The sequence below is a fragment of the Bombina bombina genome, chromosome 1, assembly GCF_027579735.1.
Source record: "Bombina bombina isolate aBomBom1 chromosome 1, aBomBom1.pri, whole genome shotgun sequence".
Lineage (NCBI taxonomy): Eukaryota > Metazoa > Chordata > Amphibia > Anura > Bombinatoridae > Bombina > Bombina bombina.
The window spans coordinates 601,706,447-601,721,446 of record NC_069499.1 but is presented as its reverse complement, the minus strand read 5'-3'; the positions used below and the strand labels follow the sequence as shown (position 1 = coordinate 601,721,446).

Genomic DNA, 15,000 nt, shown 5'->3' with positions numbered 1-15,000 from the left:
GGATAGGGGAAGAGAGACAGCAAAAGAGAGGGAGGAAAGAGAGCAAAAGAAAGGGGAGAGCAAAAGAAAGGGGAGAGAGAGAGCAAAAGAGAGGGGGGAGAGAGAGAGCAAAAGATAGGGGAGAAAGAGCAAAAGAGAGGGGGGAGAGAGCAAAATAGAGGGGGGAGAGAGCAAAAGAGAGGGGGGAGAGACAGAGAGAGAGCGTGAAAAAGAGAGGGGGAAGAGAGGGGGGATAGAGAGAGAGCAAAAGAGAGGGGAGAGAGCACAAAAAGAGAGATGGGAGAGAGAGAGAGAGAGAGAGCGGATAAAAGAGGGGGAGAGAGCAAAAGAGAGGGAGAGAGAAAGAGCAAAAGAGAGGGGGAGAGGGGAAGAGAGACAGCAAAAGAGAGAGAGGAAAGAGAGCAAAAGAAAGGGGAGAGAGAGAGAAAGCAAAAATTGGGGGGAGAGAGAGCAAAAGAGGGGAGGGAGAGAGAGAGAGCAAAAGAGAGGGGGGAGAGAGAAAGCAAAAGAGGGGGGATATAGAGAGCAAAAGATAGGGGAGAGAGAGCAAAAGAGAGGGGGAGAGACAGAGAGAGAGCACAAAAAAGAGAGGGCGGAAGAGAGGGGGGATAGAGAGAGAGCAAAAGAGAGGGGAGAGAGAGAGCAAAAGAGAGGGAGAGAGGGGAAGAGAGACAGCTAAAGAGAGGGGGAAAGAGAGCAAAAGAAAGGGGAGAGAGAGCAAAAGAGAGGGGGAGAGAGAGAAAGAGAAAGAGCAAAAGAAAGGGGAGAGAGAGAGCAAAATAGAGGGGGGGAGAAAGGGGGGTGAGAGAGAGCAAAAGAGAGGGGGAGAGTAAGAGAGAGAGCAAAAGAGAGGGGGGAGAGAGAGAGCACAAAAAGAGAGGGGAGAGAGAGAGAGAGGCTAAAAGAGGGGGAGAGAGCAAAAGAGAGGGAGAGAGAAAGAGCAAAAGAGAGGGGGATAGGGGAAGAGAGACAGCAAAAGAGAGGGAGGAAAGAGAGCAAAAGAAAGGGGAGAGAGAGAGAGAGAGAGAGAGAGAGAGAGAGAGAGAGAGAGAGAGAGAGAGAGTGAGAGAGAGAGGGGGAGAGAGTGAGCAAAAGAGAGGGGGAGAGAGAGAGAGAGAGAGAGCAAAAGAGAGGGGGGAGAAAGGGTGGGGAGAGAGCAAAAGATAGGGAAGAGAGAGCAAAAGAGAGGGGGGAGAGACAGAGAGAGAGAGCACGAAAAAGAGAGGGGGGAAGAGGGGGGATAGAAAGAGAGCAAAAGAGAGGGGAGAGAGAGACCGAGCAAAAGAGAGGGGGAAAGTGCAAAAGAGAGGGGGAGAGGGGAAGAGAGACAGCTAAAGAGAGGGGGAAAGAGAGCAAAAGAAAGGGGAGAGAGAGCAAAAGAGAGGGGGAAAGTGCAAAAGAGAGGGGGAGAGGGGAAGAGAGACAGCTAAAGAGAGGGGGAAAGAGAGCAAAAGAAAGGGGAGAGAGAGCAAAAGAGAGGGGGAGAGAGAGAGAGAGAGTGAGCGCAAAAGAGAGGGGGAAAGAAAGCAAAAGAAAGGGGTGAGAAAGAGAGCAAAATAGGGGGATAGAGAGAGCAAAAGAGGGGAGAGAGAGAGAGCAAAAGAAAGGGGTGAGAAAGAGAGCAAAAGAGGGGGGATAGAGAGAGCAAAAGAGAGGGGGGGGAGAGAGAGCGCAAAAGAGAGGGGGGAGAGAGAGCGCAAAAGAGAGGGGGGAGAGAGAGCGCAAAACAGAGGGGGGGGGGGAGAGAGAGAGCAAAAGAGGGGGGATAGAAAGAGCAAAAGAGAGTTGGGGAGGGAGAGCAAAAGAAAGGGGAGAGAGAGAGCAAAATAGAGGGCGGGAGAAAGGTGGGAGAGAGAGCAAAAGATAGGGGAGAAAGCAAAATAGAGGGGGGAGAGAGCAAAAGAGAAGGGGGAGAGACAGAGAGAGAGCGTGAAAAAGAGAGGGGGAAGAGAGGGGGGATAGAGAGAGAGCAAAAGAAAGGGGAGAGAGAGCGAGCAAAAGAGAGGGGAAGAGCGCAAAAGAGAGGGGGAGAGTAAGAGAGAGAGCAAAAGAGAGGGGAGAGAGAGAGCACAAAAAGAGAGGGGAGAGAGAGCAGATAAAAGAGGAGGAGAGAGCAAAAGAGAGGGAGAGAGAAAGAGCAAAAGAGAGGGGGATAGGGGAAGAGAGACAGCAAAAGAGAGGGAGGAAAGAGAGCAAAAGAAAGGGGAGAGAGAGAGAGCAAAAGAGAGGGTATAGAGACAGTAAAAGAGAGGGGGGGAGAGAGCAGAGGAGAGAGAGAGCAAAAGAGGGGGGAGAGAGAGCAAAAGAGGGGGAGAGAGAGAGAGAGCAAAAGAGGGGGAGAGAGAGAGAGAGCAAAAGAGGGGGAGAGAGAGAGAGCAAAAGAGGGGGAGAGAGAGAGAGCAAAAGAGGGGGAGAGAGAGCCAAAGAGAGGGGGGAGAGCGCAAAAGAGAGAGCAAAAGAGAGGGGGGAGAGAAAGAACAAAAGAGAGGGGAGAGAGAAAAAGAGAGGGGAGAGAGAGCAAAAGAGAGAGCAAAAGAGGGGGAGAGAGAGAGCAAAAGAGGGAGAGAGAGAGAGCAAAAGAGGGAGAGAGAGAGAGCAAAAGAGGGGGAGAGAGAGAGCAAAAGAGGGGGAGAGAGAGAGCAAAAGAGGGGGAGAGCGCAAAAGAGAGGGGGAGAGCGCAAAAGAGAGGGGGAGAGCGCAAAAGAGAGAGAGCAAAAGAGAGGGGGGAGAGAAAGAACAAAAGAGAGGGGAGAGAGCAAAAGAGAGGGTGAGAAAGGGGAGAGAGCAAAAGAGAGGGGAGAGAGAGCAGAAGAGAGGGGTAGAGTGCAAAAGAGGGTAGAGTGAGCATGCAAAAGAGAGGGGGGAGAGAGAGAGAGCAAAAGAGAGGGGGAGAGAAAGCGCAAAAGAGAGAGGGGGGGATCGCAAAATAGAGGGGGAGAGAGAGAGAGCAAAAGAGAAGGGAGAGAGAGAGAGCAAAAGAGAGGGGGAGAGAGAGAGCATAAGAGAGGAGGGAGAGAAAGAGCAAAAGAGAGGAGGGAGAGAAAGAGCAAAAGAGAGGAGGGAGAGAAAGAGCAAAAGAGAGGAGGGAGAGAAAGAGAAAAGAGAGGGGGAGGGAGACAGCAAAAGATAGTGGGAAAAGAGAGCAAAAGAAAGGGGAGAGAGAGAGCAAAAGAGGAAGGATAGAGAGAGCAAAAGAGGGGGGATATAGAGAGCAAAAGAGGGGGGCTATAGAGAGCAAAAGAGAGGGGGGAGAGACAGTAAAATAGAGGGGGGAGGGAGAGCAAAAGAAAAGGGGGAGAGAGAGAGAGAGAGAGAGAGAGAGAGAGAGAGAGAGCAAAAGAGGGGAGATAGAGAGAGCAAAAGAGAGGGAGAGAGACAGCAAAAGAGAGGGGGGGAGACAGCAAAAGAGAGGGGGAGAGAGAGAGCCAAAGAGGGGGGATAGAGAGAGCAAACGAGAGGGAGAGAGACAGCAAAAGAGAGGGGGGAGAGAGAGAGAGACAGCAAGAGAGAGAAACAGCAAAAGAGAGAGGGGAGAGCGCAAAATAGAGGGGAAGAGAGAGCGCAAAAGAGAGGGAGGAAAAGAGAGGCGGAGAGAGAGAACAAAAGAGAGGGAGAAAGACAGCAAAAGAGAGGGGGATAAGGGGGAGAGATAGCAAAAGAGAGGGGGAGAGAGAGGAATAGAGATGGGGGAAAGTGCTAAAGAAAGGGGGAAAGAGAGAGAGCAAAAGTGGGGAGATAGAGAGAGCAAAAGAGAGGGAAAGAGACAGCAAAAGAGGGGGAGAGAGAGCAAAAGAGAGGGGGAGAGAGAGAGTGCAAAAAAGAGGGGGAGAGAGCGCAAAAGAGATAGGGAGAGCACAAAAGAAAGGGGGGAGAGTGCAAAAGAGAGGGGGGAGAGAGAGCACAAAAGAGAGGGAGGAAAAGAGAGGGGGAGAGAGTGAGCAAAAGAGAGAGGGGAGAGAGAAAGCAAAATAGAGAGAGGGGGAGAGAGAGAGCAAAATAGAGAGAGGGAGAGAGAGAGAGCAAAATAGAGAGAGGGAGAGAGAGAACAAAAGAGAGGGGGAGATAGAGCAAGGGGTGGAACTGCTGTACTGCAAAAAATGGCCCGTGTACATGGGCTTTAGGACTAGTATACTATACTTGGCATACCAGAACAATGGCTAACCAGATCCAAATGGACAATGGAGTTTTGGGGACCTAGAGGCACTTTCTAGGTGCTGAAGACTTTAGATAGTATTTTTTTTATTTAAATAATTTTTATTGACAATTTTGTATTTAACACAAACAGGTTAAAAGATAACAGAGATCAGTAAGTATACATCCACATATAATTTCACTGCAATTCTTTACTAATCGCTTCAGTAAGAGTGATTAGGAGGGGGAGGGGGAAAAAAGGGGAGGATCAGATAGGGGACCAAGAGGACAGGTAAAAGAGGGGCTAAGAAAGGAGAGAGATATAGTTTGTAGATAGTATTTTATACCATAAGTATCACATTTTGTTATAGGCTTTGATATTATTATTTGTGTTTTATCTTCAAAATGTATTTTTACATATGCTTCTTGTCATTGTCTCATCGGATGTGTTCCGCTAGATACCATTAGTGCATTATACTCTAGAGCTGACTTCTGCTTTATTTGTAACCACATCATTATATTAAACACATTAGACCGTTTTATTTGGCACTTTTTTGTCCCTTTAAATTATGAAGTTTCTCTAATTGGCAGGCACAGTTACCACTATAAAATGATATAAGAGAGCAATAATAAAGTGTTATTAGATAATGTTTTATTGCACTATTTCTTGTGCTGAATTATGTGTTTAACCCCTGCAAAGTGACAGTGAGCGTCCACTACAGAGCTGAACACCAGTAGTGCATTTTATGCTGACTTTATATATTAGTTTAACCCCTTTGCATCTGTTCATTTTATTATTACTCATTTAAGCCCCAGTTAATGCTAAATATTCAACGTGTGTCCAGGGCCGCCATCAGGGGGTGACAGGGGTGACTCCTGTCAGGGGCCCAATGGGCTAGGGGGGCCCCATGAGGCAATAACTTTAAAAAAAAAATAATAATTTTGGCAGCCACCAGTGGGTACTACAGCAGAGTGCTAATTGAGCATGGGAAATGTTATTACAATGAGTAAAGTATTAGCATTTGAGAGGATTTCTGAGTGTGCCCTAAGCCACTATGCACAGTGTGAGACAGACTTGGCACTTTGTTTGTAGAGTGGGTGCCTGAGTCAGACGGCTGATCAATTTCATTTGCAGAGGAGGTAGGAATTACTTAGCAAATGTTTTTTATTTCTTTGTGCAATTTAAGATTGTAACTTCAGTGTGGTAGTAGTTGTATGGTGGGGCCAGGGGTCCATAAAAACACATTTTTTAGCAGCAATGTATTTATGATTATTTGACAATGCTGTAGAAATTCTATATTTAAAACCATGCAGAAATGTTTCCTCCTCAATACACAAATATAAGATATATATATTACATTCCAGTTTATTGCCCCTTTATGCAAGGACTTTCCAGATACAAGGAGGCATTTTATCTAAGATTTTTACATCTGCATAACATGTTATACTCTCAGACTAAGATTGCTCAGTGTTGGAAATGAGACAGATTAACTTAAAACTGTCTAGTTTACTCTACAGCTGACTTAATTTTGAAATGCATACCAACAATCTTAAATCCTGCATTTAACCAGATCAAATGGCATGAGTACCACAGCTTATGGTTCCACCAAGACTATATAGAGTACAGCATTTTCAAAATCCACAAGTACAGCTGACAGATGGGAACATTTGTACACTATATTTGAAGTGGTGCTCTTTGTTGGGGAAAATTGAGAAAATATCAAACAAACATATGTCAACCTTTTAAAAATACTTTTCTTCATCTAGCCATCTACCCAGATCATTAATGTACAATTTTGAATTCACAGAATTATTTTTGTTTGCACATTTACAAATATGATTCTTTAAAAAGTGATCTTTGTGCTTTTGTTTGTGTCTCTATGAGTGTGTATGTATTTTTTTTCTGTTGGTATCTCTGTGAGGGTGGGTGTGTATGTCTTTGTGCATTTTCTGTGGATGTCTGTGAGGGTGTGTGCATATGTCTTTGAGCTTTTTCTATGGGTGTCTCTGTGAGGGTGGGCGTGTGTTTGTCTTTGTGTATTTTCTCTGGATGCCTCTGTGAGGGTGGGTGTGTATGTCTGTGTTTTCTGTGGATGTCTCTGTGAGGGTGTGTGTGTGTGTGTGTGTATGTATTTCTGTGTTTTCTGTGGATGTCTCTGTGAGGGTGTGTATTTTCTGTGGGTGTCTCTGTGAGGGTGTGTGTATGTCTTTGTGTGTTTTCTGTGGATGTCTGAGTGAGGGTGTGTATGTATGTCTTTCTGTGTTTTTTGTGGGTGTCTCTGTGTGTGTTTGTGTGTATGTCTTTTTGTATTTTCGGAGGCTGTCTCTGTTGGTGTTTCCTTGGGTGTATGTGCAAGTTTGAGTTTGTGTGTGTGTGTCCATTGTCTGTTCATTTTTAGGACATTTTGATCTTACTACTGATTATTCACATCTTTCTGCAGACTTTGAGACTAATGAGACCTTTCCGGAAGTCACCAATCTACCATTTAACTTTTAAATTATTGTTTAGGCAGTTCAGGGCCCTTCCTTTCAGCCACTGCATGCTGTTGTCATCATTTACTTGGTATCTTCCTTTAAAAAAAGATAATCAGAACTCTATATTTTGTTTTCTAAATCTCCTTTTTTTTTTTACAAAACTGTAGTTTACCTCATTACTTGTCAGGTCAATGTAAACCAGTGCTAAGTGTCTGTTTGGGTGTCTATGTCTGAGTTTCTTTGCGTGTTTGCTAGAGTGTCTATATGTGAATTCTTATGTGTGAGTGTGTGTGTGTTTCAGTGTATGTTACTACCTTTACAACATTTCCAAGTTTAAATAGACACTTAAGAATAAAGTGCATATACGTTTTAGTCACTTGGTCAAAAATTGCACATGTCAAAGGAGGGGGGGGGCCTGATCAATGGTTAAGTCAGGGGCCCCAAAATTTCTAGTGGCGGCCCTGCTTGTGTCTAAAATATAGCAATAGAGTGGTCAGTGAAATAGTCTAGGGTTTTCCTCTTGCCTTCCAAAGAGGGCTACAATGCAAACTTTAATTCTGATTCAATGAAAATCTGAAACCTAAACTTTTCACTCTCATCCACTATATTAAATGCCAAAATCCTCACTCAAATGCAACTCCCCCCCCCCCCCCAAAAAAAATAAAAAAAAATACAACCCCCTTCCGCAAAGGTTTCGATTCTCATTCAATGGTAATCTGAATCATATCTGCACTATGCAAATGCAGGGGTTGATCACAATCCTTTAGAGAAACGTATCTAATAATTTTCAACAGACAAACATTGTAGATAAGTTATTTGATACCTTTCTTTCTATAAGATTCGGATTCACCACGCAGTTGGCAAAATGTCTGCACCATATCACCAAGATCTTCAATTAACAATAAAATGTTTACATTTTTGAAGAATTTCACTCCCCCTAATTTGATACTGATTTTTATAACTGATGTAAGCGTTAAACAGAATTTGATCCTATTCAATAAATTATCAAAGCATATTTTGCTTTTCAGGTTATACTGACTTTAAATTATGATTCCCTGGCAATAAAAACCCTTCTGTGAATTGGCGACTTATGGAATTTTAACTTTTTTTTCTACTGTACATGTTTGACCAAGGTACAATAGTTTTAAATATAGCCTTGACTAAAAATCCTCATATTGTAATATGGAAAATGAGATGCCTACACATCTCAATACCAAAAATGTGTTGTGCCAAATTTCAGCTCTCTGTCAGTCAAGTGTCTTAACCGTTTTACAATGGGGATTAACATATACAAAGGTAGCCTAACAACAACAAAATACTCTTATTTTATTAGGGAGTTTATTTTTTATTCTCTTTTTGTAATGACTATATTGAGCTTCACGCCAGTGCTGCTCCTGATAACAAAATAGTTGGAGACTGGCTTATAATTGTTCTAATGAAATAGCATGGTTAAAGGGACATGAAACCCAATTTTTTTCTTTTGTGATTTAGAAAGAGCATGTCATTTTAAACAATTTTTTAATTTACTTCTATGATCTAATTTGCTTCATTCTCTTGATATCACTTGCTGAAAAGCTAGATATGCTCATTAGCTGCTGATTGGTTGCTGCACATGAAGGCCTTGTGTGATTGGCTCACACATGTGCATTGCTATTTCTTCAACAAAGGATATCTAAAGAATTGAGCAAATTAGATAATAGAAGTAAATTGGAAAGTTGTTTAAAATTGCATGCCCTATCTGAATCATGAAAGTTTAATTTTGACTAGACTGTCCCTTTAATTACTTTTATTAGAATAATACCACATACATTGTACAATTTATGTGATGGCTTGGGATGCATAACAGTCAGAAGCTATGACTGGGACCATATTGCATTGGGTTGTGCACTTTATCGGTCCATGATGAATTTGTATGTACTTACAACACATATTCTTTAAAAAAAATAATTAAGTCCTAAGTGTGTCATTGTGTACTGTGTGTTTAAGACTTACTTTTACAACACTGTGGAGAGTAACACAGAAAATTAATTTTGTAATTCTTTGGCTACTAAAAAAACGGTGGCAGGATTCATATCTAGTTTTAAGTAGATTTGTTAACCCTGGTTTATAGGATCGCCCCCCACCCTCAAAAGTATTGAAACCATTTACTCCAAATAACTATGTCCATACAATTCATCGGAAATCTTAAAAGTTACTGTTTAACATAAACCTGTTAGTTCAGACAATACTTAGGTGTACTGCATTTCATTATAAAGTTTCATCATAACATAACATACAAAACAAGCCACACGTTTACCTGATCCTGTCTCTTGATCTACTGAAGGATGCGCCTCTGCGTCTCCATGGAAACCACATGGCGTCCTCCTGAACTGTATACATTGCTTGCGCCTTAATATTATATTATGATATCATTTATATCTTATTCTCTTTCCTGGACTAACAATCTGGATAATTGTATGTACTCTGTGTGGGCCTTTTAGTTGTTTCTGTGCTGGTGTTATAACTTTAACAGGCACTGATTAAGACACCTTAAATATACACGAGGGCCCCTGTCCCTGACAGAATACGGTGTGCGTTCCAAGGTGGTTTACGCATGCGTATTTGTTACACCCGGTGTTTGGTTCGTTTCCCGCCGCCTGTTAATAAAAAGGCGTTTTGAAGCGGAGGTAAGAAATAAATGTGTGTTTACTTATTGAGGGGGCATATAGCGTATATGTGTTGTGTAATTGACTGGAAACAATGTAGAGCAGATTGCTGTCTGGCGCTAGGCCTAGTACTAAAGAAGTGTGCTTCCGGGATAGCTATAAATGCTGCATGTCTTGAGGATCAGCTAGTACTAAGGTGATGCTTTAGCTCTCGTCTTATTGAGCATTTTCGCATCAGTGACTAACCTACTAACTATACTACGTGTTACTGAGGTTGCTCTGTGTCCGCTTTTATTTGTTTTTGTTGAACCCAGGAGATGCTTGAAAACAAGAGAAATCTCAATGGTATCCTTCCTGTTAAAATATTTTATAAATAAAATAAATAAATAGTTTTACTCCTAAAGTATAATTACACTGCGTGGCAGCTCAAACATTGTGCCTTTTAATGGTAAAAATGCAGAACAAAGTTGAACTTAATTACTACTAATAAGACAGTACGGCAAATATTCTCAAAAATGCATTACTGATACAATACTTATATTATTATTTTTTGTTTAAAATTAAACTTGCCTTTTTTTGCTGTACATGTTTGACCAAGGTACAGTAGTTTTTAATATAGCCTTGTTTAAAAAAAAATCCTCATATTGTAATATGGGAAATGAGATGTCTACACTTCTCAATACCCCAAATTTCTGCTCTTTGTCAGTCAAGTGTCATAACCATTTTACAATGGGTGATTAACATATACAAAGGTAGCATAGCAACAACAAAATACTCTATTTTATTAGGGAGTTTATTTTGTATTCTATTTTTGCAATGACTATTTAGCTGCACTCCAGTGCTGCTCCTGATAAAAAAAAGACTGGCTTATAATTACCATTTGCCTAGAGTAGCATGAGAGAATAAGTTTGCATAGAATAGACATATTGATTGGAGGGAAATAAGTTAAAAAATTTTCTAATGAAATAGCACATTTAATTATTTTTATTTGAATATAATACTACATACATTGTACAAGCTAAAATCACAATGTACAAATATGGGCCAATCACAACTTCAGTGGTGGGAGGATTCCCAAAACATAATTCTTACATATTTTTGCAACATAGTTAAACCCTCTCTATTCCAACCAAAGGGGAATGAGCCATAATTACAAATATTCTGAGGGTAACAAAGTACATAATCAATCAATAGAAACATTGTAATAACAACATATTTCATACATAATATTGTGCAAATAAACAAATTAAAATGGAGGGATTTCTATTCTCTATTCATCCCTTTGTGATACAGACCAAGAGGGGGTGATAGAGGGATATTATACAAGGAAGCTAAGTGGATTTGGAAGTTAGACAGTTTGATTTAAATCCCTTAATTTGAATTTTGTTTGCAGACGTATATTCTTTCTGCAGTATTTTTTTGTGTGATATTCTGTTATTGCAATGTTTCTAGTGACTGATTTTGTACTTTGTACCCCATAGATTGTTTTTTTTTATTATGGATCATTCCTCTTAGGCTGTTTAGACAGGGTTAAACTATGTTATAAGAATATGCTAGTGATTTTTGTGGAGTTCTATGTAACGCTCCCACTCGAGCATTAACTGCACTAGAAGTAAGCTTGTTGTGCTGATATTATGAGTTGAAAATAAACTTTTAGCTTGCACTGTATCCCGATGCGCGTAAAAAGCCGAACTTAGAATATTGTGCGCACAATTTTATTTATTTATAAAATATTTTACCAGGAAGGATACATTGAGATTTCTCTCATTTTCAAGTATGTCCTGAAAACCTTTTCCTCCACAGAATTCAATAGAGCAAAAAAGTGGGAAAAAAACCTAACATCCTACTTGCGCACAAACACGATTGCATATTCTTAAGTATGCTTACCCGACATGAAAATATGAATATTTCACATTCCAATGTTCTGCACATAGAAGAATATGTTCTATTTATTCATAAATACATATTTCTATAAATATATCTGTTTTTTTAGAAATATATATATATATATATATATATATATATATATATATAGTATCTCACAAAAGTGAGTACTCCCCTCACATTTTTGTAAATATTTTATTATATCTTTTCATGTGACAACACTGAAGAAATTACACTTTTCCACAATGTAAAGTAGTGAGCGTACAGCCTGTATAACTGTGTACATTTGCTGTCACCTCAAAATAACTCAACACACAGCCATTAATGTCTAAACCATTGGCAACAACAGTGAGTACACTCATAGATGGAAATGTCCAAATTGGGCCCAATTAGCCATTTTCCCTCCCCGGTGTCATGTGACTCGTTAGTGTTACAAGGTTTCAGGTATGAATGGGGAACAGGTGTGTTAAATTTGGTGTTATCGCTCTCACACTCTCTCATACTGGTCACTGGAAGTTCAACATGGCACCTCATGGCAAAGAACTCTCTAAGGATCTGAAAAAAAGAATTGTTGCTCTACATAAAGATGGCCTAGGCTAGGGCTGGGCGATATGGGTAAAAACGAAAATCGCGATTTTCTTATAAATGACTATAACACCTTAATTTTTCAATAAAAAAAATAATTTAAGACTACAGAATCTTAATGTACATGTTTCTGAATGTCCAATACACTCTGGGAGCATAAAAATGCAAACCATATGTGTGTGTGTGTGTGTGTATGTATATATGTGTGTGTGTGTGTGTGTATATATATATATATATATATATATATATATATATATATATATATATATATATTTTTTTTTTTTTTTTAAACATTTTATCTTGACTGAAAATGAGCCCTGCTCCTGTCCAGGATCCAATACAGGCATATAGGAGTAGGGGTGGGGGGCTGCTCTTTTCAGAAATGCTGTGCCTTGCTGATATCAAATACATTGTAGATGCAGTTAACCCAGCAGGAAGCTAGCTAGCAGAGGGGACTGCAATTTTAGCCTTTTTGGCAGCCGTGGGGTTAACTGCATCTGCTATGTATTTGAGCCGTTTCTCAGAGAGCAGGAGATTGTGTGGGAGATTCCATAATTATTACATACCCTAAGTTTCAGAATGCAGACGTCCCTAGGGGGACATATAAGTAAGTGGCTTTCCCTCCTCTTCACATCTCTTGCATGGGCTCTGCTTTTAGACTTCTGTAGATTGATCGGCTGCTACTGAGATCACAATCAGAAAGTGAAAGTAAAACAGCCATTTTACAAATTTGCTAAAAGCAACCACTAGATGAAGCTGGTTTGCAAGAAATCACATACAAATCAATGCAATACAGCCACATCTGAGGATTTTTATTTTGGCAGAAAATCGCATACTCTTGCGGTTTTTAAATCGCGGTTATTAATCGCAGTTTTAAATTGCATATGCAATTAATCGTGCAGCCCTAGGCTATAAGTAGATTGCCAAGACCCTGAAACTAAGCTGCAGCACGGTGGGCAAGACCATACATCGGTTTAACAGGACAGGTTCCACTCAGAACAGGCCATGGTTGACCAAAGAAGTTGAGTGCTCAGCTTCATATCCAGAGGTTGTCTTTGGGAAATAGACCAATGAGTGCTGCCAGCATTGCTGCAGAGTTTGAAGGGGTGGGGGGTCAGTCTGTCAGTGCTCAGACCATACGCTGCACACTGCATCAAATTGGTCTGCATGCCTGTCGTACCAGAAGGAAGCCTCTTCTAAAGATGATGCACAAGAAAGCCCGCAAACTGTTTGCTGAAGACAAGCAGACTAAGGACATGGATTACTGGAACCATGTCCTGTGGTACAATGAGACCGAGATAAAGTTATTTGGTTCAGATGGTGTCAAGCGTGTGTGGCGGCAACCATGTGAGGACTACAAAGACAAGTGTGCCTTGCCTACAGTCAAGCATGGTGGTGGGAGTGTCATGGTCTGGGCCTGCATGAGTGCTGCCAGCACTGGGGAGCTACAGTTGATTGAGGGAACCATGAATGCCAACGTTCTGTGACATACTGAAGCAGAGCATGACCCCCTCCCTTCGGAGACTGGGCCGCAGGGCAATATTCCAGCATAACGACCCCAAACACACCTCCAAGACGACACCTGCCTTGCTAAAGAAGCTGAGGGTAAAGGTGATTGACTGGCCAAGCATGTCTCCAGACCTAAACCCTATTGAGCATCTGTGGGGCATTCTCAAACGGAAGTTGGGGGAGTGCAAGGTCTCTTAACATCCCCCAGCTTTGTGATGCCGTCATTGAGGAGTGGAAGAGGACTCCAGTGGCAACCTGGGAAGCTCTGGTGAACTCCATGCCCAAGAGGGTTAAGTCAGTGGTGGAAAATAATGGTGGCCACACAAAATATTGACACTTTGGGCCCAATTAGGAGATTTCCACCTAGGGGTGTACTCACTTTTGTTGCTAACGGTTTAGACATTAATGGCATGTGTTGAATTATTTTAAGGATACACCAAACTTACTCTGTTATACAGGCTGTACACTCACTACTTTACATTGTAGCAAAGCGTAATTTCTAAAGTGTTGTCAAATGAAAATTATATGTGTGTGTGTGTGTGTGTGTACACACACACACACACACACGCGCGCACACACACACACGCACACACACAATTCAAGTAAAGGATAAGCACTCTTTAACCCCAGATTGAGGTAAGCATATACAAGGGTGCATGTTTCAGATATAAACAGTCCAGAGCAAAGACAGCACTCACTGGATTTAACCCCTTAATGACCGGACCATTTTTCAATTTTCTTACCCTTAATGACAATGGCTATTTTTACATTTCTGCGGTGTTTGTGTTTAGCTGTAATTTTCCTCTTACTCGTTTACTGTACCCACACATATTATATACCGTTTTTCTCGCCATTAAATGGACTTTCTAAAGATACCATTATTTTCATCATATCTTATAATTTCCTATAAAAAAAATATAAAATATGAGGAAAAAATTGAAAAAAACACACTTTTTCTAACTTTGACCCCCAAAATCTGTTACACATCTACAATCACCAAAAAAACACCTATGCTAAATAGTTTCTAAATTTTGTCCTGAGTTTAGAAATACCCAATGTTTACATGTTCTTTACTTTTTTTGCAAGTTATAGGGCCATAAATACAAGTAGCACTTTGCTATTTCCAAACAACTTTTTTTCAAAATTAGCGCTAGTTACATTGGAACCCTGATATCTGTCAGGAATACCTGAATATCCCTTGACATGTATATATTTTTTTTTTAGAAGACAACCCAAAGTATTGATCTAGGCCCATTTTGGTATATTTCATGCCACCATTTCACCGCCAAATGTCATCAAATAAAAAAATAAGTTCACTTTTTCACAAATTTTGTCACAAACTTTAGGTTTCCCACTGAAATTATTTACAAACAGCTTGTGCAATTAAGGCACAAATGGTTGTAAATGCTTCTTTGGGATCCCCTTTGTTCAGAAATAGCAGACTTATATGGCTTTGGCATTGCTTTTTGGTAATTAGAAGGCCACTAAATGCTGCTGCGCACCACACGTAAATTATGCCCAGCAGTGAAGGGGTTAATTAGGTAGGTTGTAGGGAGCTTGCAGGGTTAATTTTAGCTTTAGGGTAGAGATCAGCCTCCCACCTGACACATCCCACCCCCTGATCCCTCCCAAACAGTTCTCTTCCCTCCCCCACCCCACAATTGTCCCCGCCATCTTAAGTACTGGCAGAAAGTCTGCCAGTACTAAATAAAAGGAGTTTTTCTTTTTTTTAATAAAAAAAATTAAAATGTTTTAGCTGTGATGGACTCCT

The 15,000-nt window shown here is 40.9% G+C and overlaps 2 protein-coding genes across 2 annotated transcripts in view; one reads left to right on the top strand and one right to left on the bottom strand.

Moving 5' to 3' along the window:
* The window catches only part of DNAAF6 (dynein axonemal assembly factor 6), a 33,359-nt gene extending 24,347 nt beyond the window's left edge, over positions 1 to 9,012 (bottom strand). Inside the window, exon 1 of the mRNA XM_053691091.1 lies at positions 8,903 to 9,012. The gene's annotated coding sequence lies outside the window, so the exon portion shown is untranslated. The remainder of the gene's footprint in view (positions 1 to 8,902) is intronic.
* Positions 9,013 to 9,176: 164 nt separating this feature from the next.
* The window catches only part of NUP62CL (nucleoporin 62 C-terminal like), a 99,810-nt gene continuing 93,986 nt past the window's right edge, over positions 9,177 to 15,000 (top strand). The window contains exon 1 of the mRNA XM_053698936.1: positions 9,177 to 9,272. The gene's annotated coding sequence lies outside the window, so the exon portion shown is untranslated. The remainder of the gene's footprint in view (positions 9,273 to 15,000) is intronic.